This window comes from Capricornis sumatraensis, chromosome 7 (assembly GCF_032405125.1).
Source record: "Capricornis sumatraensis isolate serow.1 chromosome 7, serow.2, whole genome shotgun sequence".
NCBI classification, from domain to species: Eukaryota; Metazoa; Chordata; class Mammalia; order Artiodactyla; family Bovidae; genus Capricornis; species Capricornis sumatraensis.
The window spans coordinates 57,463,842-57,489,937 of NC_091075.1; the positions used below are offsets into that span (position 1 = coordinate 57,463,842).

At 37.7% G+C, this 26,096-nt stretch overlaps 1 non-coding gene across 1 annotated transcript; it reads right to left on the reverse strand.

Annotated features, from left to right (window-relative positions):
* Positions 1–3,522: 3,522 nt before the first annotated feature.
* On the reverse strand, positions 3,523–3,692 carry LOC138082475 (small nucleolar RNA snR44). Its single transcript, XR_011145104.1, has one exon. It is a non-coding gene; the product is annotated as a small nucleolar RNA snR44 (small nucleolar RNA).
* Between the last annotated feature and the right edge of the window lie 22,404 nt (positions 3,693–26,096).

Here is a 26,096-nt window from a genome sequence, read left to right on the forward strand (position 1 = left end):
GCTGCGGTTCATGGGGTTGCAAAGAGTCATACATGACTGAGTGACTGAACTGAACTGATCTGAATTCAATATGGATCCTTGATTGTCTTAAAAATATTACACGATGTAAAGCTATTGGACACTCAAAAGACTGCAGGTCATATGTCATACTATACAATAAATGGCAGTATAATTGCCAAATAGTTCAGAATACTCAATTCCTTGAGGTAAAAAATGGTTTTTGTGAGCAACTTATGGTTCACAGAATATCATTCAAATGCTAAATATTTCTGGGTCATAAGCTTCTGACTTCTTTGTAAAAGAAATTGTTAAACATCTAAGAATATTTAATTCAACTAGTGAAAAAAAAAATTCTGAATAGTTTTAACCAGTAGGAATTCCAAATAATACTCTGGTATCCTTCAATCTGCCTTGAATTTTCCAAGGTGCAAACCATCAAATTCAGGTTATTCTTAAAAATGTGAAGATACAAATAAGAAACTTTTTTTTCAATTTTATGGTTTACAAATGAAAGAGCTGCAAGACATAGATTGTCACTGAGGAGAAATACACCTAGAAGAACAAAGTCAACAGGAGAGACACAAACAAGTCCAGTAAATTAATTGGAAAGCTCTCAATCCAGCCAAGCAAAAGTTAAACACAGTCCAGCTCCTAGCCAGGTCAGTATTAAACTTCATACTAAAGTCTACTCACCTCAGTTCCTATTACCCACTACAACATTTTTGGTTTCAACAAAAATTTGCAAGGCTTTCCAAAAATGAGCTAAAATACAATCTGAAGATGAAAGGAAAGATTCAGAATCAGACTCAGCTAGGACACAGAAGTTGTAATTTTTAGACAGGAAATATAAATTACCTATGATTCATATGCCAAGGACACTAATAAAAAAAAATAACAAGATGCTAGGATAGATGGGTAATGTAACCAGAGAGATGGAGACTCTAAGTAGGAATCAAAAGAAACTGAGGGAAATATTGCCTTCAGTGGAAAGTCTTAGAAAAGTAAAAGAGAAAAGACACAAATGATCAGCATTAAAATTCAAATTAAAGAGCAGCCCTGAGCACCCTGTCTCATGGGGAGGGAAGAGGAAGGTGGGTTCAGGATGGGGAACACAGGTACACCCATGGCTGATTCATGTCAATGTATGACAAAACCACTACAATATTGTAAAGTAATAGCCTCCAATTAAAATAAATTTTAAAAAATACATTAAATTAAAGAGCAGTCATTGCTACTGATCACGTAACAATAAAGACTAACAAAGAACACAATGAACAAATCTCTGTCCACAGATTTGATAAATTATATGGAATGGATAAGTACCTTGAAAGCGACAAACTACCAAAATTCACATAAAGAGAAATAAGCACTGGAATAGGCCTATAGCTTACAAAGAAATTGAATCAATAATCAGTAACATTCCAAGATCATTTCTTTTCTAAAATGAAACCCAGATATAAAGTAGTTTATCTATAAAATATCAAACAACCTCAAAGCTCTGTGAAGAAGTAAAAGAACATTTAGTTATTTCTATGCATAGATATAGCAGCATATATTAATAAATATGTACTTTTAATTTACCTGAAATAGTATTTTTCTGAGCTATACAGATGATACCACCCTTATGGCAGAAAGTAAAGAGTAACCAAAGAGCCTCTTGATGAAAGTGAAAGAGGAGAGTGAAAAAGTTGGCTTAAAACTCAACATTCAAAAAACAAAGATCATGTCATCGGGTCTCATCACTTCATGGCAAACAGATGGAGAAACAATGGAAACAGTGACAGACTTTATTTTCTCGGGCTTCAAAATCACTGCAGATGGTGACTGCAGCCATGAAATTAAAAGACACTTGCTTCTTGGAAGAAAAGCTATGACCAACATAGACAGCATATTAAAAAACAGAGACATTACTTAGATGACAAAGGTCTGTCTAGTCAAAGTTAGTATTTTCCCAGTAATCATGCATGGATGTGAGAGCTGGACCATAAAAAAAAAAAAAAAAACTACAGACCAAAGAATTGATGCTATTGAACTGTGGTGTTGGAGAACACTCTTGAGAGTCCCTTGAACTGCAAGGAGATCCAACCAGTCCATCCTAAAGGAGATCAGTCCTGAATGTTCATTGAAAGGACTGATGCTGAAGCTGAAGCTCCAATACTTTGGCCACCTGATGTGAAGAACTGATTCATCTGAAAAGACCCTGATTCTGGGAAAGATTGAAGGCAGGAGGAGAAGGGGGTGACAGAGGATGAGATGGTTGGATGGCATCACCAACTCAATGGACATGAGTTTGAGCAAGCTCTGGGGGTTGGTGATGGACAACAAAGCCTGATGTGCTGCAGTCCATGGGGTTGCAAAGAATCAGACACAACTGAGCGACTGAATTGAACTGATAATTCAAAATAGAATTATTAGCTGTTAATTTAAAAGAGTAATTACTTGCAGTTTACACATTTGATTACTAATCAAAGAAAGGATAGAGTCACTAAAATGTTCAAGGTATAAAGTAATGAGGGTTGATAGAAAAATAGAATATTTTGAGCAGAGATTTGTGGGTTTTGAGTGCATTAGCCTTTTATTACAATAATAAAATAATAAATTGCTATAAACTCTGTTAGTGGTTTTAAACAACACAGAATTATCATTACAGTTCTGGAAATCAGAATTTCAACATTGTCTCACTGGCTAAATCAACATGTCAGCATACTGCCTTCCTTTCAATGGACTCCAGCAGAAAATTCATTTCCATGGTTTTTGGTTATAGGCAGAATTCAGTTTGTTGTTATTCAGTTGCAAAACTATGTCCAACTCTTTGTGATGCCATGAACTGCAGTGCACCAGGCTTCTCTGTCATTCATTATCTCCCTAAGTTTGCTCAAATTCATGTCCATGATGCTATTTAACCATCTCATCCTCTGCCTTCCTCTTCTTTTGCCTTCGATCTTTCCCAGCAACGGGTTCTTTTCTAATGCTCTTTGCATCAAGTGGCCAAAGTATTGGAGCTTCAGCAGAATTCAGTTAGTTCCATGCAGTTGTCTTGAGGTCTCCATTCCCTTGATCACTGTAATCTGGAGGCTGCCCTTAGCAATTAGAGACATCTTTCTCATCCTTGCTCAAAGCTCCCTTCTTTTAAGAACTAGCAAATGGGTATGAAATCCTTCACGTGCTGCCATCAGTCTTGTCTTCTTCCATTGTCATATCCCTCTGACTCATTCTTGTTGCTTTCTGCTGCACTTTTAAGGACCCATGTGACTACTACACCAAACCCACCTGGATAATCTAGAATATTTTTCATGTTTTGTTGTTGTTGTTGTTGATGATGTTGTTTATTTGTTAAGTCATATCCCACTCATTTGCAATCCCATGGACTGAAGCTCACCAGTCTCTTCTGTCCATGATATTTCCCAGGCAAGAATACTTGAGTGCATTGTCATTTCTTTCTCCCAACTCAGGGATGGAACCCGTGTCTCCTGCATTGGCAAGCAGATTCTTTACTGCTGAGCCACCAGGGAAGCCATCTCCATATTTTAAGGTCAACTAATCAGCAACATTAATTCCATATGCAACTATAATTCCCTTCTGTCATGTAATGTTAACATATTCACAGGTTTAACATCAGGAATTAGAACATGGACATCTTTGAGGAGCCATTATTCTGCCTACACTCTAAGCTTCCCAATGAGATATCAGAGCCTTGTTTCACCTTACACAGAGACTGTATTTGATTAGGAAAATTAAGCCAGTGAAAACAAGGTAGGACAAACTCATGCTGGGAAACAGACTTAAACTTAGTAGTCTTTGAAATTTAATGGTGCCTACTTTCATGGAAGACTTCTGCTGTCTTATTTAAATTTATTACCTCCTTAACATATTTATTGAAGGATCTGGCTTGATGGTGTGCAAAGTAGGAAACAATCTCATTCCTTCCACTCCAGCTTTTAGATGAGTTTTGTTGGAACTCTTCCTCCATGTCTAGATGATAAATTAAAATGAACCACAGACTTTAAAATCATATTCAAGCATTAGCAATTTTATTGTAGGCATTAAAATGCCTATTCCAAGCAGATTTCAAATTTGCAGTATAATTCTTGTCATGATTCCTTTATTATTTTTAGGATGCAGACACAATTCTCACCTACTGTGACAAAGTTTAAGGTTCAATGTTCAGTCACTAACAATTTGTATTATTTTATAATTAAAGCTAAAACATAGAACTTGTGTAAGATAGCTCAGATATGTATAGCAAGGTATATGCTGTAAGCCTATTTAGTGTAATGATTATAAGAGCCTTGGGGTCCCATAATCTGAGTTGTAGTCCTGGAACTTCCTTCCTAGCTCTGTGTCCTGGGGTAACTCTAAATATTTCTATGTCTCAATTTCCTCAATTGATATAGTCCAAACCATTATTGAGTATTATTGAAGTAATACAAAACAAAGCAGAGAAGAGTACCTCAATAACATATGCCCTAATTGCCTGTGAGATTTTGGTTTGTATGTTTTAATTCATTCACTAACATTTTTAATACGCTCAAGAAGAAGTATAGAGACTTGGTATTGTTATACACTAAGGACTAATGATGCCAGCCTGGATATATAAATATAGTGGAATTTTAATTTTTTACATCAGTATGTGTAAAAATTAGGAAATAGGCACATACACAACAGAAATTTTTGAATAAAAATAAAATTGCCCTGGTAAATAGTATATATTAAATAATTTGGGATCTGTAATATTTAAAATTGCATGCAGCATGGTTATACTAATCATGCTACTTTTTAATTGAACTCTTGAAGTAATTAAAAACATACTAAATAGAGGAAAACAACAGAATGGGAAAGACTAGAGATCTCTTCAAGAAAATTAGAGATACCAAGGGAACATTTCATGCAAAGATGGGCTTGATAAAGGACAGAAATGGTATGGACCTAACAGAAGCAGAAGATATTAAGAAGAGGTGGCAAGAACACACAGAAGAACTGTACAAAAAACATCTTCATAACCCAGATAATCATGATGATGTGATCACTAATCTAGAGCCAGACATCTTGGAAAGTGAAGTTAAGTGGGCCTTAAAAAGCATCACTAAGAACAAAGCTAGTGGAGGTGATGGAATTCCAGTGGAGCTATTTCAAATCCTGAAAGATGATGCTGTGAAAGTGCTGCACTCAATATGCCAGCAAATTTGGAAAACTCAGCAGTGGCCACAGGACTGGAAAAGGTCAGTTTTCACTCCACTCCCAAAGAAAGGCAATGCCAAAGAATGCTCAAACTACCACAGAATTGCACTCATCTCACATGCTAGTAAAGTAATGCTCAAAATTCTCCAAGCCAGGCTTCAGCAATATGTGAACCATGAACTCCCTGATGTTCAAGCTGGTTTTAGAAAAGGCAGAGGAACCAGAGATCAAATTGCCAACGTCTGCTGGATCATGGAAAAAGCTAGAGAGTTCCAGAAAAACATCAATTTCTGCTTTATTGACTATGCCAAAGACTTTGACTGTGTGTATCACAATAAACTGTGGAAAGTTCTGGAAGAGATGAGAATACCAGACCACCTAACCTGCCTCTTGAGAAACCTATATGCAGGTCAGGAAGCAACAGTTAGAACTGGACATGGACCAAGAGACTGGTTCCAAATAGGAAAAGGAGTGAGTCAAGGCTGTATATTGTCACCCTGCTTATTTAACTTATATGCAGAATACATCATGAGAAACGCTGGACTGGAAGACACACAAGTTGGCATCAAGATTGCCAGGAGAAATATCAATAACCTCAGATATGCAGATTACACCACCCTTATGGCAGAAAGTGAAGAGGAACTAAAATACTCCTGTTGAAAGTGAAAGAGGAAAGTGAAAAAGTTGTCTTAAAGCTCAACATTCAGAAAACTAAGGCATCCGGTCCCATTACTTCATGGCAAATAGATGGGGAAACAGTGGAAAGAGTGGCTGACTTTATTTTTTGGGGGTCCAAAATCACTGCAGATTGTGACCACAGCCATGAAATTAAAAGAAGCTTCCTCCTTGGAAGGAAAGTTAGGATCAACCTAGACAGCATATTCAAAAGCAGAGACATTACTTTGCCAGCAAAGATCTGTCTAGTCAAGGCTATGGTTTTTCCAGTAGTCATTTATGGATGTGAGAGTTGGACTATAAAGTTTAGTGCCGAAGAATTGATGCTTTTGAACTGTGGTGTTGGAGAAGACTCTTGAGAGTCCCTTGGACTGCAAGGAGATCCAATCAGTCAATTCTGAAGGAAATCAGTCCTGAGTGTTCATTAGAAGGACTGATGTTGAAGCTGAAATTCCAATACTTTAGCCACCTGATGTGAAATGCTGACTCACTTGAAAAGACCCTGATGCTGGGAAAGATTGAAGGCGGGAGGAGAAGGTGATGACAGGATGAGATGGTTGTATAGCATCACTGACTCAATGGACATGAGTTGAGTTTACTCCGTGAGTTGATGATGGACAGGGAGACCTGGCGTGCTGCAGTTATGGGGTCGCAAAAAGTCAGACACGACTGAGCTACTGAACTGAACTTATTGCTGTTAGTATGAAACATTCCTGAAAACGTCTTTTAACATTGAAACTGGGAAACATATAAATCAATACAATATACATATTGTATAAACTCTTTACTTTAAACATTAAGCTTTTTTGTTTGTCTTTAGTGAGTTTGATTCTAAGAAATAATAATATTACAAGCCCACAGAGCAGGGAACCTGGGACAGGACAGTAAGGAAGTACAAGCTAAGCATTTTAATTTAATTTTGAAAGTAGAGTGGTATAAAAACCTAGACTGTGATAAATCACAAATAAATGAGAGAATTGGTATGAACTTAAGCAGACCTTTCTTAAATCCTCTTTTACTTTCAGAGTTTCATTTCTTAAATCACTAAATCTAGGGAAATAAAAAGTCTTTACTTAGGTATTATAGAAACTAAGTTTTCTTAACAGCTTTTAAAAACATTAATTATGGGCCTGGAGTTAAAATTATACAAATATCTGTGGGCACCCAGTGCTTCATATTTGTATTAAGACCCACCCTTATAAGTAAACAAAATAAAGAATACTCAGATGTATTTGTAGTTTCAGTGGTGATAATTAAATAACATGTAAAAATTATTGAGTCCTTTATTATATTTATATATATATATATATGCAAATATTGTGAACATCACAAGCAGTTCACAAATGTCATTTTAATTTCTTCTACAAGTCTTAGAAAGATAATGTAGCTTGCCTGTTATAAAGATCAAGGTAGGATTCAAACTCACTTCCTTCTGATATCATTGGAGAAGGGAATAGCAATGTATTCCAGTGTCCTTGCCTGGAAAATTCCATGGACAGAGGAGCCTGGTGGGCTAAAATACATGGGGTCTCAAAGAGTCAGACAGGACTGAGCAACTAACAGCCACAGACTTCTGATACCATATTTTGTGTTCTTTAGCTAGTGGTTTAGAAAAGATACTCACCCTAATTTATCTTCTCTGATGAGGTCACAAAAAATTTACTATGTTGATGTTTTATATTTTAGTGGATAATACAATATAGTAACATCTCTGTAAAATATGTATGGATTAAAAAGAGGTGGCTCAGATGGTAAAGAATCTGCCTGCAATGCGGGAGGCCTGGGTTCCCTCCCTGGATTGGGAAGATCCCTGGAGGAGGGCATGGCAACCCACTTCAGTATTCTTGCCTGGAGAATCCCCATGGACAGAGGAGCCTGGTGGGCTATAATCCATGGGGTCGCAAAGAGTCAGACACGACTGAGCAACTAAGCACAACACAAAATATATATGGATTAGAAAGACAGCTATAGATAACAATGGCTTACATTGTGTGGCATCTTAGAAAAGAGGAGAAAGAGAACACTGAGATGGAACAACCAAGAAAAATAACAAATGTTTAATAAGTTCCTAATATGAAATAAGTGCAGGCTTCCATAGTAGCTCAGCAAGCAAAGGATCCACATGCAATGCAGGAGACCTGGTTCAACCCCTAGATTGGGAAGATCCCCTGGAGGAGGGCATAGCAATCCACTCCAGTATTCTTGCCTGGAGAATCCCCATGGATGGAGGAGCCTGGCGGGATACAGTCCATGGACTCTCAGAGTCAGACACGACTGAGCGACTAGGCACAGCACAGCATGAAGCAAGCATAACCTAGTAGTTTAATGTAAGTCATTGACATATTCCTAAAATAACTTGAAGAATAACCTCACGGTTTCAAAGTTTGGTTCCACATTACCAATAAGCAAACTGATCTCAACTCAAAAATCAGGGGCAAAAGTGCTGTCACACAAATCCTAGCTTTTTACAAATCAAATATGAAATTCAAGCCCAAGTTTTTCTGATTCAAAAAAATCTATCATAAAAAAAGCTTGCAAATAAGTCATATTATTATATAGTTATATGTAAGAACACACAGATCCAATAAGGTTCAATTTTACTAATTATGCCAAAGACTTGGTTATCTCTAAGCTTATGTGTTGTTGCATTTTCTTTTTAAACCAAAACTGCTGTTCTCTGAATAGACTTCTGCTTTCTTGTTTTCAAGAGGAGTAGAGGTGGTATTTTAAATTTTTCTTTGTTGACTAAATTGGAGTTTCAACTGAATTTAGAGCCTCACACAAGCCTGAACCAGGAATGGGCAATTTACTTCCTGGGTATGAACGTTAAAAATCTCCTTGGAGTAGAGCATCTCAGCTGATAAGCTGTCTAATAATATGCATCCTATATTATGGTGGCTATCCATGTGTTCAGTGGAAAATAAAAATAATTTTGTTTAGGGGAGTTTAATTGTTTTAAGAGTTGGAGATTAAACTCTCTAGGTGAGCTTTTTTTATTATTTTCCCAGGAAAAAATAATTGACTGTATCCCAATAAATTCACCTCATTAGTTTTAATTTTAAAAATAATTTTAAAGTTCACAGTGCCGTTACTTGGAATGAGAATTCTAACTCTAAATTATGCACTTATAAATACATATTTCTGATCTGATAATCTTAGGGCATACAATAATGTTTGGATCTCTTTTGATAGATGAAATTAATTCATGATGTTGCAATATTGCTTAAGGAAAATCTATGAAAGAAAAACCTTTAGGATCAGTTCTAAAGAGATTATTATAACATTGAATGTAAATGAGATTGAGCATGTGAAAAATAGTAGCCAGAATGATAAAGGGTGAAAAAGGAAAGTATTGTCTCAAATGATGGAAGAATCCAGAAAGCTTCATTAAAAAAAAAAAAGTGAGATAAATAATAAAGGGCATTGAAAAATATATTTTGGATATAGAAAAATAAAGGCTGTATTTGAATAAATGAGGATGATCTTGATGAAGTGATGAAAGCAAATCCAGATTTGAGTGAATTGAGGAGACAATTCTCTACAGAAGGGATTGAGAACAAGGAAGTGTCAAAAATAGTAAAATAGAAAAGATATGAATTAGCCATTCTATACATTAACTGGGAGGCTTTCCCTGGTGGCTCAGCAGTAAAGAATCTCCCTGCAATGCGGGAGCCACAGGAGATGCAGGTTCAATCTCTGGGTGGAGAATTCACTGGAGGAGGGCATGACAACCCACTCCAGTATTGTTGTCTGGAGAATCCCAGTGGAGGACAAAGGAGCCTGCAGGGGCTACAGTCTATAGGCTTGTAAAGAGTCATACCTGACTGAAGCGATTTAGTACTCATGCACAATAACTGGGATTAACATTTCTGTTCTTCAATTAATGGATTACATGCATTATTTTTATTAACAAATAGGATTACTCTATAACAAAAATATGATTCATTTATTTTTTACTTTCTTGCAAAATTTATCTATTCCAATAGAAGTGTAGCATATACAAACAAGAAAGATGCAATTTTCCAAAAGAATTAGACTGTTTCCAACAAATAGTATCTGCTAATAGAATTCACTGATGCAAAATGCTCTTGAGTCAAATATTATGTCTGAGTTTTGAAAAAAAGCACTATGTAACTTCATGACCAATTATGCTGCTTGTAGCTATCTAGATAAACTAAAGGTAATTAAATCTTCATGTTTCAGGATCTGAGAGCCAGCATTGCCCCTACTGCAACTGAATTCATTACTTAAATGCTTTATTAATCAAATATCACATAAAATTATCAAAAAGAACAAACATAGGCAGTCCTTGTGATGAAAATGCCTATCGAAACATTTCTGGTACATATTCAATATGTTATCTGTAAAGACAAAGCGTCTGTATATTAAATTTCTATTTGGGTTGATTTTTACCCTCCAAACAAAAAATAAATAAATATTCCATAAACCTATCAATAGTGTAGGAAACCAAATTACATATTTTGCCTAAAACTGTCTATTGAGATTAACAGAAATTGCAGTATTGTTTCAGAAAAGCAACTACTAAAGCTTGATAAGAGGAGTTGAAGAGATGTGAGCAGTGGCTAAATCTATTTTCTTTTTCAAATAGGATTTAATTACTTGGTTCACACTTTTTCAACAACACATACTAACTTGTCAGAAATTCATAACTGCCCTTTCTCAGCGAAAGCTATCAGAGATAAAAATAACTAGTAAAAAAAAATGTATAAATGCATGTAAACACTCCTACAAATATTGAAAATAGGAGGGGGGTTAGAAGTAAATTATTTATATAATTTTGTAGTAAATTACTTAACATGTTAGATAATACAGAATTATTTTAGACAGATTTTGTTAGTAAATCATCTATTAACTAATATATTATTTTTAAAAACCACTATATTATAAAATTCTATTATTAGGTCTTTTATTTGGCTGAAAAATCCTACCAAAACTATATGTATCTGAAGTGCAGCCTGACTGCACTTCATCATAGTCTACCATCGGTAAATGATGCACAGTTAAAATACAGTACATTTTTAATATTATCATATGTGAAATAGATCGCCAGTCCAGGTTTGATGCATGAGACAGGGTGCTTAGGGCTGGTGCACAGGGATGACACTGAGGGATGGGATGGGGAGGGAGGACAGAAGGGGTTTCAGGATGGGGAACACATGTACACCCATGGAAGATTCATGTCAATGTATGCCAAAACCAATACAATATTGTAAAGTAATCAGCCTCCAATTTAAATAAACTAATTAATTTTTTTAAATAAATAAAAGTGGTTTGCAAACAAACAAAAAATACAGTACATATTTATCCTATTGGGTATTTTCTAAAACAATTATTTAGTCCACATAAATAATAAAAATTTATCACTCTGTAGAGTATAAACTATAAAAAATTTCCCATGGTAAAAGTGATCCTCTGTTTATCATTAATACATTATATATACATATACTTGTATGTGTGTTTGTGCTCAGTCACTCAGTTACGTCTGACTCTTTGCAGCCCCAAGAACTATAGTCTGCCAGTCTTCTTTGCCTATGGAACTTTCTGGGCAAGAATATTAGAGTGGGGTGTCATTTCCTTCTCCAGGGACTCTTCATGACCCAGGGATCAAACCTGCATCTCTAGTGTCTCCTACATTGGCAGGTGGATTCTTTACCACTAGCACCACCTGGGAATCCCATATATATACATATAAATATATCCATTATATTTAATCTTTACATGCACTAACAATTTTTCTAAATCTTATGAATCAGAGACTGCAATTATCTCCATTTTGGATCTCAGGATGAGAAAGATACATACATATCTTAAATCTTTTCCATCCTGCTATCTAAAAGTAAATTGCTTTGTGTGTCTACTTCTTTGACAAAAAGAATATGAATATGTATTTTTTGTTCCTGTTCAACTAAGCATGTTGAAGTCAAGTGTACAAGTTATGTACTGAAGAAAGCATACCCTGATGTTAAATAAACAAGATAAAATCTTCATTTAAAAATATGCTTTAACAGCAAAAAAGACACAGATGTGTATAGCGGACTCTTGGACTCAGAGGGAGAGGGAAAAGGTGGGATGATTTGGGAGAATGACATTGAAACATGTACACTATCATGTAAGAATCGAATCACCAGTCTATGTCCAATGCAGGATACAGCATGCTTGGGGCTGGTGCACGGGGATGACCCAGAGGGATGTTGTGGAGAGGGAGGTGGGAGGGGGGTTCATGTTTGGGAACATATGTACACCCGTGGTGGATTCATGTCAACGTATGGCAAAACCAATACAGTATTGTAAAGTAAAATAAAGTAAAAATAAAAACTTAATTTAAAAAATAAATAAAAATAAAAATATGCTTTATTTTAAACTTGATTTGGTAGATTTGCATGTCTTTATATAACTATTTAAATTATGTCCATTTTCTTCTTATATGTATACTTATTTAAAACTAAATTGTCTTAATTGAGAGAAACAGATAGAAACCCATGATGCTGCTTTTCCCTACATGATAAGAATTCCACACATACTACTACTAATGATCTTAATGTAAAGAACTATATTGATGATTACCATAGAGATGATAGCTAGTGTGTATTGAATACCTACTCTGTGACAGAAACTGTGTTGGCTCTTTACATGCATTCTCATTTAACTTTTCTAAAATCTATGAGACAAGACCATAATTTTTTCCACTTTACAGAGAGGGAAGCAAGTTTAGGGAGGCTTAGTTATTTTCCACCTTGATATGTATATGCTACTGCTGCTGCTAAATCTCTTCAGTCTTGTCTGACTCTGTGCAACCCCATAGACGACAGCCCACCAGGCTCCTCTGTCCCTGGGATTCTCTAGGCAAGAATATTGGAGTGGGTTGCCATTGCCTTCTCCAGATATATATATATATATAAATACATTATATATAAAGTTCAGAACTTTGATTTGCACTTTGATCTGTGTTTTAGTAACATGAATGTGCTTAATTACTCTCATATAAGAGCATTTTTAATTCAAATTCATTTGAATTCATTCTCCACTTAAAAACTCTTAGCACAACAAAATCCAGTAGCTCCAGCAGAAATGTTAGCTGTCAGAGCCAACTTCACTTTTGTATTAGAATGTCCAGTGATGAGGTCTTTGGTGCGATGTGTGTGTATATGTGTTTTCTAGTTGGAGGTACACAGAATGGGCCCTGATACATTTCCTTTTTAACCACAAAGAGGATTTTTCATTTTCTTTAGCATTATGTAAATCAGCATCTTTTTATATGTGTTTCTTGATGTATAAAATTCTGAGAAGCAAATATTTAAGGAAAATGAAGTGTGATCCAAATCCTGGAATTTACAGTGGTTCCTCCTCTCTCTCTACATTAGATTTAAGTCTTAATATCACAGGAAAGGCAGACTGTGGTATCCTTTAGTCCAGCAAATGCAGGCGGCCCCAACAAAACTGTTGGACCGTAGTGAAGCCTGAGTGTTGAAGAACTGATGCTTTCAAACTGTTGTTCTAGAGAAGACTCTTAAGAGTCCCTTGGACTGCAAAGAGATCAAACCAGCCAATCCTAAAAGAAATCAACCGTGAATATTGATTGGAAGGACTAATGCGGAAGCTGAAGCTCCAATACTTTGGCCACCTGATGCAAAGAGCTGACTTATTGGAAAAGACCCTGATGTTCAGAAAGATTGAAGGCAAGAGGAGAAGTGGATGTCAGAGAATGAGATGGCTGAATGGCATCACTGACTCAACAGACATGAGTCTGAGCAAACTCTGGGAGATGGTAAAGGACAGAGAAGCTTGGCATGCTACAGTCCATGGGGTTGCAAATAGTCCAACGTGACTGAGTGAGTGAACAACAACCAACAAAACTAAGCTATCAAGGAGCCAATTTCAACTATGTATTACAAAGGTTAAGATCATGAAAATTTTAAATATTATTATATGAGATGAGATGTGGCTAAAGCTAGGAAGGAAACAAATAGGAAAGGAAATGATAGAAAGTATAGATAAACACATTAAAGTTCTGAAATTTATTAAGCCTACCTTGTACTGCTGTTATTACCATGCAGGTCTATGATGTTTTTCACTGATTGTTTTTTAATCCTTTTCTCCCTGTTGCCTGGATTGGACAATTTCTATTCATCTGTCTTCAAATTTACTGATTCTTTTTTTGTCATCACCAACTTACTGTGAGACTCATCCAGTAATTTAAAAAAATTTTAGACACTGTATTTTTCAATTTTAGAATTTCAATTTGACTTTTTTCTCTATAGTTCAGTTTTGCTAGTGAGACTTCCCATCTATTAACTTATTATGGTCATCTTTTTCTTCAAATTTTTGAGATCTCATAATAGTTCTTTTAAAGTGTCATTCTGAAAAAGGAGGAAAGAAAGAAAGAAAGAAAGAAAAACAAGAATTATTAAAAAACAAACAAACAAAAAAAAACAAAACAAAAAAAAAACCAAAAAACAAAAAACCACCAACAGCCATCCAAAGGTTAGAAAGATGGCAATGACGACCCTGTATGCAAGACAGGAAAAAAGACACAGCTGTGTATAACGGACTTTTGGACTCAGAGGGAGAGGGAGAGGGTGGGATGATTTTGGAGAATGGCATTCTATCATGTATACTATCATATAGGAACTGAATCGCCAGTCTATGTCTGACGCAGGATATAGCATGCTTGGGGTGGGTGCATGGGGATGACCCACTGAGATGTTATGGGGAGGGAGGTGGGAGGGGGGTTCATGTTTGGGAACACATGTAAGAATTAAAAATTTCAAAATTAAAAAAAAGAAAAAAATGAAGTAACAAGAGATTATAAAAAAATAATAATTAATGAAGAACTCAGACAACAAAGAAATGAAATACCTTTGAACAACTGTTTTGGAAAATTACTACTATTTACATTGTTTGCTGCTAAGTCGCTTCAGTTGTGTCCAACTCTGTGCAACCCCATAGATGGCAGCCCATCAGGCTCCACCTTCCCTGGGATTCTCCAGGCAAGAACACTGGAGTGGGTTGCCATTTCCTTGTGTAATGCATGAAGTGAAAAGTGAACATGAAGTCGCTCAGTCATGTCCGACTCTTAGCGACTCCATGGACTGCAGCCTACCAGGCTACTCTGTCCATGGGATTTTCCAGGCAAGAGTGCTGGAGTGGGGTGCCATTGCCTTCTCCTTTCATTGTTTAGGCGATGTAAATGTTTACAAATATATTTCCAAGTTTTTTTTTTTTTTTTAGGTCATTGAGAATATCAGTTCTAACTGTAATAATAATAATGCATTTTTACTATGTTATGATATATACTTTTACAGTATTTTTGAGATGTTTATGTACTTTAAAGTTTATGAAAGCATGAATGAATTGATTTAACATTTATTAAGACCTAAGTAGACATGCCTTTCAAGAAAATGAACGGAGAAAATACTTTCTGAGTTTTAAGGAGATATAAGTTCTCAATGACTAAAAATAAATAAACAAACAAAAAAACAGGAAAAAAAAATAAAAAAAATAAAGTGTCATTTTGTTAATTCCAATCTTAGTCACCTTCAAGTCTGTTCCTTTGAGGGATTTTTTTTTTTTTTTAATTACTATAGGCATTTTCTCTTCCTACACATGCCTAGTGACTTTCCGTTTATTGAGGACATTTTCCCTGGTTCAATTTTGTCATTTAAGGATGCTTCATTATTTTTGTAGCAGGCAAACAAATTAATAGGTGATTACCAAGAATCTGTTGGGGCTTAATGTTAATAGTGGAGAAGGCAATGGCACTCCACTCGAGTACTCTTGCCTGGAAAATCCCATGCAGAGGAGCCTGGTAGGCTGCAGTCGATGAGGTCACAAGAGTCGGACACAACTGAGCAACTTCCCTTTCACTTTTCACTTTCATGCATTGGAGAAGCAAATGGAAACCCACTCCAGTGTTCTTGCCTGGAGAATCCCAGGGACAGGCGAGCCTGGTGGGCTGCCGTCTATGGAGTCACGCAGAGTCGGACACAACTGAAGTGACTTAGCAGCAGCAGAAGCAGCAATGTTAATATTCAGTTCAGTTAAGTTCAGTCATTCAGTCATGCCCAACTCTTTGTGACTCCATGAATCGCAGCACACCAGGCCTCCCTGTCCATCAACAACTCCCGAAGTTCACTCAAACTCACATCCATCTAGTCGGTGATGCCATCCAGCCATCTCATCCTCAGTCGTCCCCTTTTCCTCCTGCCCCCAATGCATCCCAGCATCACAGTCTTTTCCAATGAGTCAACTCTCCGCATGAGGTAGCCAAAGTACTGGAGTTTCAGCTTTAGCATCATTCCTTCCAAAGAACACCCAGGGCTGATCTCCTTTAGAATGGACTGGTTGGATCTCCTTGCAGTCCAAGGAACTCTCAGGAGTCTTCTCCAACACGACAATTCAAAAGTATCAATTTGTCGGCACTCAGCTTTCTTCACAGTCCAACTCTCACATCCATACATGACCACTGGGAAAACCATAGCCTTGACTAGATGGATCTTTTTTGGCAAAGTAATGTCTCTGCTTTTGAATATGCTGTCTAGGTTGGTCATAACTTTCCTTCCAAGTAGTAATCGTCTTTTAATTTCATGGCTGCAATCACCATCTGCAGTGATTTTGGAGCCCCCCAAAATAAAGTCTGACACTGTTTCCACTGTTTCCTCATCTATTTCCCATGAAGTTATGGGACCGGATGCCATGATCTTCATTTTCTGAATGTTGAGCTTTAAGCCAACTTTTTCACTCTCCTCTTTCACTTGCAGCAAGAGGCTTTTTAGATCCTCTTCACTTTCTTCCATAAGGGTGGTGTCATTTTCATATTTGAGGTTATTGATATTTCTCCTGGCAATCTTGATTCCAGCTTGTGCTTCTTCCAGCCCAGCGTTTCTCATGATGTACTCTGTATATAAGTTAAATAAGTAAGGTGACAATATACAGCCTTGATGTACTCCTTTTCCTATTTGGAACCAATCTGTTGTTCCATGTCCAGTTCTAACTGTTGCCACCTGACATGCATATCGTTTTCTCAAGAGGCAGGTCAGGTGGTCTGGTATTTCCATCTCTTGAAGAATTTTCCACAGTTGATTGTGATACACACAGTCAAAGGCTTTGGCATAGCCAATAAAACAGAAATAGATATTTTTCTGGAACTCTCTTGCTTTACCGATGATCCAGTGGATGTGGGCAATTTGATCTCTGGCTCCTCTGCCTCTTCTAAAACCATCTTGAACATCTGAAATTTCACAGTTCACATATTGCTGAAGCCTGGCTTGGAGAATTTCAAGCATTACTTTACTATTGGATAGTGCCAATTTATGTAAAGCCTGAGTTGTTTATCAAACTCAGCAAAAGTTATCAGGAAACCCTGTTTCTATTGCAATAGATATCAGCTAAAATATTTGCCCAATTCCTTTAATTTTCCAAATGTTATTTTTAGCAGGAACTCCAAACACATAAAGTTTAGATTTGGGCAAACATTTCAGGAGGATGTACTCACAGATTTTAGGTTTCTTTCCTTTCCTTTCCTTTCCTTTCCTTTCTGCTCCCCACCTGGCCCTTGAATTCTCTGACAGCCCTAAACTCTCTCCTTGGACATTTTACATCAATAAAATTGTGCTTTTGTGCTTATATTTCAACCAGCCTCATATCACACTGACAGGGATGTGACTTTGGGGAAATGTAACATAATTGTGAATGTCACTCAGTGAATTTGTTTTTCTTCTTTCAAGGATTGATTGATAAAGAAGATACGGTCCATGTATATAATGGAATATTACTCAGCCATAGAAAGGAAAAGATTAGGTTATTTGTAGAGATGTGGATGTACCTAGAGTCTGTCATACAGTGCAAAGTAAATCCGAAAGAGGAAAATGAATACCGTACATTAATGCATGCATGTGGAATCTAGAAAAGTGGAACAGATGAACCTAGTTCTGATACCTGGTTTGAGTGCATCGTTGTCAGATGGCTTGAATCAAAGAGGTCAACAGGGGACCTGGATCAGCAATCTTGAACCTTTTGATAGCACACAAAAATTCACAAACTGCCACTTCGGGATTAAGTGCAAAGCAGTTTATTAAAGTACAGAGACACTCTCAGAGGGAGAGTGGGCCTCTGTGAAGTGAAACCTGCATTCTATGAAGTGAAACCAGCACTGCTGTACATGCTTAAGGGTATTTATAAGGAGTTTGTTCTGTGAGGAGGCGGGGTGCAATCATGGGTGAGTGACAGAGGTTTGCTATTTGATTGACTATCCTGAGTTTTATAACAAGTTCATTATTGCATATGCCCCTACCCTTGATTCACTAACAAAAACCCATCTGGGGGAGATCAAAGCCACATGTAGATTTTATTATAATGTTGGTTTAATGAATTTGAGTTTACTAGAGTTTATAGGTCTGTCTGGGCTTCTCTGGTGGCTCAGATGAAAAAGAATCCACTTGCAATTCAGGCGACATGGGTTCAATCCCTGGGTTGGGAAGATGCCCTGGAGAAGGGAATCCTACCCACTCCAGTATTCTTGCCTGGGAAACCCCATGGACATAGGAGCCTGAAGGACTACAGTCCACGGTGTTGCAGAATTGCACATCCATATATTTGTTTATCCTGCTATGTGCAGGCCAGGGAAGTTCTCTCATGTTACCATTCTCACTCTTTATCGGGATAAATTGCCCACCACCTGACCATAGTTTCACCCATTCTGGGTGAGGTCAGGGGAGGGTTTCCTGATAGTTGGGGCCTAACTAGACTATTCCCCTCTTGACTTTGCCCAACATCACCTCTTTGCTGCTAATGTCAGAGTAGGGTCCCCAGATGGTTGGGGCTTAGCTTAAGTAATCTCCCCCCTTTTTTTTTTCTTTTCTACTCATGTCACCTCCTTGCTGCTTATGTCTCACTGTGTAACAGCTCCAGGGCAGGAATAGAGACACACATACAGAGAATGGATACGTGGATACAGAGTAGGAAGGGGAGAGTGGGATGAATAGGGAGATTAGGTTTGGCATGATGCATAGAGCACAGGGAGCTCAATTTGGTGCTCTGTGATAACCTAGATGAGTGGGATGGGGAGGTGAGGTGGGAGGAAACTCTAAGAGGGAGTGGATATATGTATACATATAGCTGATTTACTTCCTTCTACAGCAGAACCTAACAGAACACTGTAAAGCAATTATAATCCAATTAAAAAAAGATGGTTTCTTAGTGAGCATAGGAAAAAAAATCTGCTTGCTAGGGCCATTCCTCACTACCTTTGAAGAATTTGTTTATACTTTGTACAGTGTTTGCTATTGTTATTTCCATGAGTATTAGAATCACCATTACCAGAGGAGGACATGGCAAACTACTCCAGCGTTCTTGCCTCAAAAACCCCATGAACAGTACAAAAAGGTACAAAGATATGAGACCAGAAGATGATCCTTCCACAGGTCAGCTGTCCAGTATGCTATTAGGGAAGAGTGGAGAAATAGCTCCAGAAAGAATGAAGCAGCTAGGCTAAAGCAGAAACAATGCTCAGCTGTGCATGTTTCTGGTGATGAAAGTAAAGTCTGATGTGATAAAGAACAATATTCCATAGAAAACTGGAATGTTAGTGGGTCATCCACAAAAACAAGGTAAATTTGTTTTTGTTCATTTGCAAAGTTGTGTCTGACTCTTTGCAACTGCATGGACTGTAGCATGCCAGGCTTCGCTGTCTCCTGGAGTTTGCTCAAACTCATGTCCATTGAGTCAGTGATGCCATCCAACCATCTCATTCTGTGTCATCCCCTTCTTTTCCTGACCTTGATATTTCTCAACATCAGGATCTTTTCCACTGAGTTGGCTCTTTACATCACATGGCCAAGGTAAATAGGATGTAGTCAAGCAGGAGATGGCAAGAGTGAATGTTGACCTCTTAGGAATCAGTGAACTTAAATGGCATACAGGTTTCTCAGATATGCAGGTAATACCATTCAAATGGCAGAAAGTGAAGAACTAAAAATCCTCTTGGTGAATGTGAAAGAGGAGAGTGAAAATGCTGGCTTGAAACTCAACATTCAAAAAACTAAGATCATGGCATCCAGTCCCATCACTTCATGGCAAAGAGAAAGGGAAAATTTGGAAACTGTGACAGGGTTTACTTTCTTGGGCTCTGAAATCACTGTGGGTGGTGACTAGCCTTAGAATTAAAAGATGCTTACTCCTTAGAAGGAAAGCTATGACAAACCTGCTTGCTCATTCACTTCAGTCATGTTCAACTCTTTGCAATCCTATGGACTGTAGCCTCCCAGGCTTCTCTGTCCTTGGGATTCCCCAGTCTAGAATTCTGGAGTGGGTTATCATGCCCTCTCCATTGGTTATTCCTGACCCAGAGATTGAACCCATGTTTCCTGCAGACAACATATTAAAAATCAAAAATATCACTTTGCTGACAAAGGTCCATATAGTCAAAGCTCTGGTTTTTCCAGTAGTCATGTACAGATATTATAGTTGGACCATAAAGAAGATTGAGCACTGAAGAACAGATGCTTTCAAATTGGGGTGCTGGAGAAGACTCTTGAAAGTCCCTTGCACTGCAAGGAGATCAAATTAGTCAATACTAAAGGAAAACATCCCTGAATATTCACTGGAAGGACTGTTGCTGAAGCTGAAGCTCCAATAATTTTGCTACCTGATGTGAGGAGCCAACTCACTAGAAAAGACCCTGATAATGGGAAATATTGAAGTCAGGAGGAGAAGAGAGTGACAGATGATGAGATGGTTGGATACCATCACTGACTCAATGGACATGCGTTTGAGCAAACTCCAGGAGATAGTGAAGGACAAGGAAGCCTGGCATGCTACAGTCCACTAGGTTACAAAGAGTGGTACATGACTTAGAGACTGAGGAACAACACAATCTTTTCCCTGGAAAGAGTATTCTTGGTGTTTCATCATGCAGATTACTTCTTTCTCTGAAGAAGGAAATAACAGCAGGGGAAGGGGGGTGGTGGAGGGTGGTAGGGAAAGGGCCCATAGGACAGATTACCTCATTGGTGGTTGCTGTTGTTTACTCACTGAGTCATCTCTGATTCTCTTGTGACCCTCTGGACTGTAACCCACCATGGGATTTCCCAGGCAAGAATACTGGAGTGGGTTGCCATTTCCTTCTCTGGGGATCTTCTGGTACCAGGGATTGAACCTGCAACTCCTACTTGGTAGGCAGATTCTTTACCACTGAGCCACTAGGGAAGCCCCTTACCTCATTGCTACTGACCAGAAAACTTCTGGTTGATATAATCTAGAAAGATTATATTTCTGAGGAAGTTTGAAACTACAGTTAGGTTAGGTATTAAATCTAGATTTGGTATCACAGACTTTAGCACCTGTGTGCTAAAGTTAAGACCTGTGTTTTTTCTCTTTAACAATGATCCATGCTATTAGTATTTACTTGAAATTACTTGAACTATTCTCTTTATTATTTGAGTTAATTATTTCATTGTTTAGCTCTTTAGGAAGGACTTAAGAGAGAGTTGCGTCTAACAGGGCTTTCTCAAAGATTCAAGTGGTAAAGAATCTGCCTGCAGTGCAGGAGCACAGGAGCTGCGTTCAATAAGCACAAAGATACAGAGTATGTTGCTGCTTTGTTTTTACTCAATCCTTTCCGACTCTTTACAACCCTTTTGATTATAGCTTGCTAGCCTCCTCCATTCATGGGATTTTTCAGGCAAGAATATAGGAGTGGGTTGCCATTTTCCTCCTCCAGAGGATCTTCTTGATCCAGGGATCAAGCCTGTGTCTTCTGTATCTCCTCCATTGCAGGCAGATTTTTTAATCCACTGAGCCACACAGTATGCTAACAACATATAAATGATATTACAGTCAGCTAAGGATTTTAATTAAAATAGAAAGAGATTTGTATAGAGAGTTTTTTATTGGCCAGTAATTTTCCAAACAGAATAAATGTGCTCAAAAGTGATCTCTCTAATCATATGTTAATAATTTTGCATGTGACTTTGTTTCATTGGAGATGGGGGAATGTAACATCATGAAACTCAGAACTGGATTTCAAAATATATGGAATCAAAAAACTGGAGGAGGAGGAAATTCACCTTAATAGCATACATCTATTAATATATATGGCATTTGAATATTATTATTTTTGTAAACATGTACATACAGATATACACATATAAAATATACATTATATTGTCTAATTCTAAATGTTTAAAAGGCTGTGATGGCCACAACCTCAAAACCCTCCTACTGTACTCTGAGTGGCCAAAGTCCTGTAGTAAAGGGTGATTTACATTCTGTAAAGCATGCTTCAGCAGAACAATTTCCTTTTGATGTTTTAAGCACACAAATACCTTCCTACACACAAATGCCAGACTCTCCTTTGTAATGGCCAAATATCCCTGTTTTAAAAAAAATGAAAAAGCTGAGCATGAAAGTCTGGCTATTTATCAATTTCCTGATTAATTTATTGAACTCTATACTATTCTCTTCCATACATTTTAAGGCAGCAGTTTTACAAATGGGTTTCCTGGATGTGCTATGTTACTTGTCACAGGAAGGAAAAATGGGAGGTATATTTATCTCCTTAAAAAGGTTAAAACACTATTTTGTAAAATATTCCCTTGGGGGCTTTCTAAAAACAACTGAGTCAATTCTGGGTCAAAACACAGTGATCACAATGTACAAGATGACTGGAATTTTTGAACCAGCAGCTGGGCTACCTGTGGTTCTCCTTAACAAGTGGGCCAATTCCATCTGGAAATGGAATGAACATGAGATATCAAAAGATCAAAACTGTTTGAACTAACAGCTGTTTAACCTGCAGCAGTTAATCTTTCCTGGCAATCTGTTAGAGACATGCATTCCTCAGGCCACAAGGACTATGAAAATTTTTGCTGACTCTGTACCTCTGGGACATGCTCAGTAACAGTTCTTCCCACAAGCATTTGGAATATGCCAGCTGTACACTAACACAGCATAGAAACACAATGCCTTTTATTTACATTTTGATGTAAAGAAGTGAATTAATGGTCAGTCTCAAGGAATACAAACCCATTTATTGTCTAAATTTAATTTAACCAACACAATATTTCAGATATGTTAAAGTGTGCTAGCAATGATACTAACTAATATAAAACTGATACTTAATGCATGCCACAATGTGGTCTAAAATTTAATTTAATAATTGAAGGGTGTATACACAATGACCAGTTTTGTCTGGAAAGCTCCATGGACAGAGGAGTCTGATGGGCTACAGTCCATGGAGTTGCAAGGAGTTGGAAATGACTGACCAATAAAGTCATGTCCTTTAGATACAGAATGACAGTGACACATAGGTAAGCTCATTGTGTCAACCACAGTTCTAAGGGATGTACAGGTATTATCTCAACTAATCAAACATTGGAAGAAGTTGGAGCCCTAAAGCCCAGGGAACTGAGAAACTGAGAAATTAGGTAATTTATCTATAACTATATGATTCACAACCTACAGAACCCATTGATAGAAAATTGGATTAAATATTTACTGAGCATGGCCCTGCCCATCAGAACAAGATGTTTCCCCATCAGTCAGTCTCTCACGTCAGGAAGCCCCCATAAGCCTCTTATCCTTCTCCATCAAAGGGCAGACAGACTGAAAACCACAATCAGAGAAAACTAACAAATGTAATCACATGGACGACAGCCATGTCTAACACAATGAAACAATGAGCCATCCCGTGTAGGGCCACACAAGACAGATGGGTCATGATGGAGAGTTCTGGCAAAATGTGGTCCACTGGATAAAGGAATGGCAAACCACTTCAGTATTCTTGCCTTGAGAACCCCATGAACAGTATGAAAAGGCAAAAAGATAGGACACTGAAAGATGAACTCCCCAGGTTGGTAGGTGCCCAATACGCTACTGGAGATCAGCGGAGGGAAAAAAAAAAACACAAAGAATGAAGAGACGGACCCAAAGCAAAAACAAAGAGCAGTTGTTGATGAGACTGGTGATGGAAGCAAGGTCCAATGCTTTAAAGAGCAATATTGCATAGGAACCTGGAATGGTAAGTCCATGAATCAAGGCAAATTGGAAGTGGTCAAATAGGAGATGGCAAGAGTGAACAGTGACGTTTTAGGAATCAGTGAACTAAAATGAACCAGAATGTGTACATTTAACTCAGATGACCATTATATCTACTACTGTGGGCAGGAATCCCTTAGCAGAAATGGAGTAGCCATCATAGTCAACAAAAGATTCCAAAATACAGTACTTGGATATAGTCTCAAAAATGACAGAATAACCTCTGTTCATTTCCACAACAAACCATTCAATATCACAGTAATCCAAGTCTATGCCCTGACTAGTAATGCTGAAGATGCTGAAGTTGAACGGTTCTATGAAGATCTACAAGAACTTTTAGAACTAACATCCCAAAAAAGATGCCCTTTTCATTATAGGGGACTTGGAATGCAAAAGTAGGAAGTCAAGAAATACCTGTAGTAACAGGCAAATTTGGCCTTGGAGTACAGAATGAAGCAGGGCAAAGGCTATTAGAGTTATGCCAAAAGAAAACACTGGTCATAGAAAACACTTTCTTCCAAAAACACAAGAAAAGACTCAACATATGGACATCACCAGATGGTCAACACCAAAATCAGATTGATTATATTTTTTGCAGCCAAAGATGGAGAAGCTCTATACAGTCAACAAAAACAAGACCAGGAACTGACTGTGGCTCAGATCATGAATTCCTTATTGCCAAATTCAGACTAAAATTAAAGAAAGTAGGGAAAACCACTAGACCATTCAGGTAAGACCTAAATCAAATCCCTTATGATTACATGGTGGAAGTGGGAAATAGATTTGATGGATTAGATCTGATAGACAGAGTGCCTGATGAACTATGGATGGAGGTTCATGAGACTGTACAGGAGACAGGGATCAAGACCATCACAAAGAAAAAGAAATGCAAAAAAAAGGCAAAATGGCTGTCTTAGGAGTCCTTACAAATAGCTGAGAAAGAAGAGAAGCAAAATACAAAGGAGAAAAGGAGAAACATACCCATTTGAATGCAGAGTTCCAAAGAAGAGCAAAGAGAGATAAGAAAGTCCTCCTCAGTGATTAGTGCAAGGAAATAGAGGAAAATGATAGAATGGGAAAGACTAGAGATCTCTTCTAGAAAATTAGAGATACCAAGGGAATATTTCATGCAAGTTCAGTTCAGTTCAGTCACCCAGTCGTGTCTGACTCTTTTTGACCCCATGAATCGCAGCATGCCAGGCCTCCCTGTTCATCACCAACTCCCGGAGTTCACTCAGACTCACATCCATTGAGTCAGTGATGCCATCCAGCCATCTCATCCTCTGTCGTCCCCTTCTCCTCCTGCCCCCAATCCTTCCTGGCATCAAAGTCTTTTCCAATGAGTCAACTCTTCACATGAGGTGGCCAAAGTACTGGAGTTTCAGCTTTAGCATCATTCCTTCCAAAGAAATCCCAGGGTTAAAGATGGGCTCAGTAAAGGACAGAAATGGTCTGGACCTAACAGAAGCAAAAAATATTAAGAAGAGGTGGCAAGAATACACAGAAGAACTGTACAAAAAAGAGCTTCATAACCCAGATAATCACAATGGTGTGATCACTCAGCTAGAGCCAGACATCCTGGAATGTGAAGTCAAGTGGGCCTTAGAAAGAATCACTATGAACAAAGCTAGTGGAGGTGATAGAGTTGAGCTGAGCTCTTTCAAATCTTAAAAGATGATGTCATGAAAGTGCTGCACTCAATATGTCAGCAGATTTGGAAAACTCAGTAGTGGCCACAGGACTGGAACAGGTTAATTTTCATTCTAATCCCAAAAAAAGCCAATACCAAAGAATGCTCAAACTACTGCACAATTGCCCTCATCTCACACACTAGTAAAGTAATGCTCAAAATTCTCTAAGCCAGGCTTCAACAATTTGTGAACCCTAAAATTTCAGATGTTCAAGCTGGTTTTCAAAAAGGCAGAGGAACCAGAGATCAAATTGCCAACACTGGTTGAATCATCAAAAAAGCAAGAGAGTTCCAGAAAAACATCTATTCAGTCTTTATTGACTATACCAAAGCCTTTGACTGTGTGGATCACAATAAACAGTGGAAAATTCTGTTAAAAAAAAAAGGGAATACCAGACCACCTGAATTGCCTCTTGAGAAATCTGTATGCAGATTAGGAAGCATCAGTTTAAACTGGACATGGAACAACAGACAGGTTCCAAATTGGGAAAGGAGTATATTG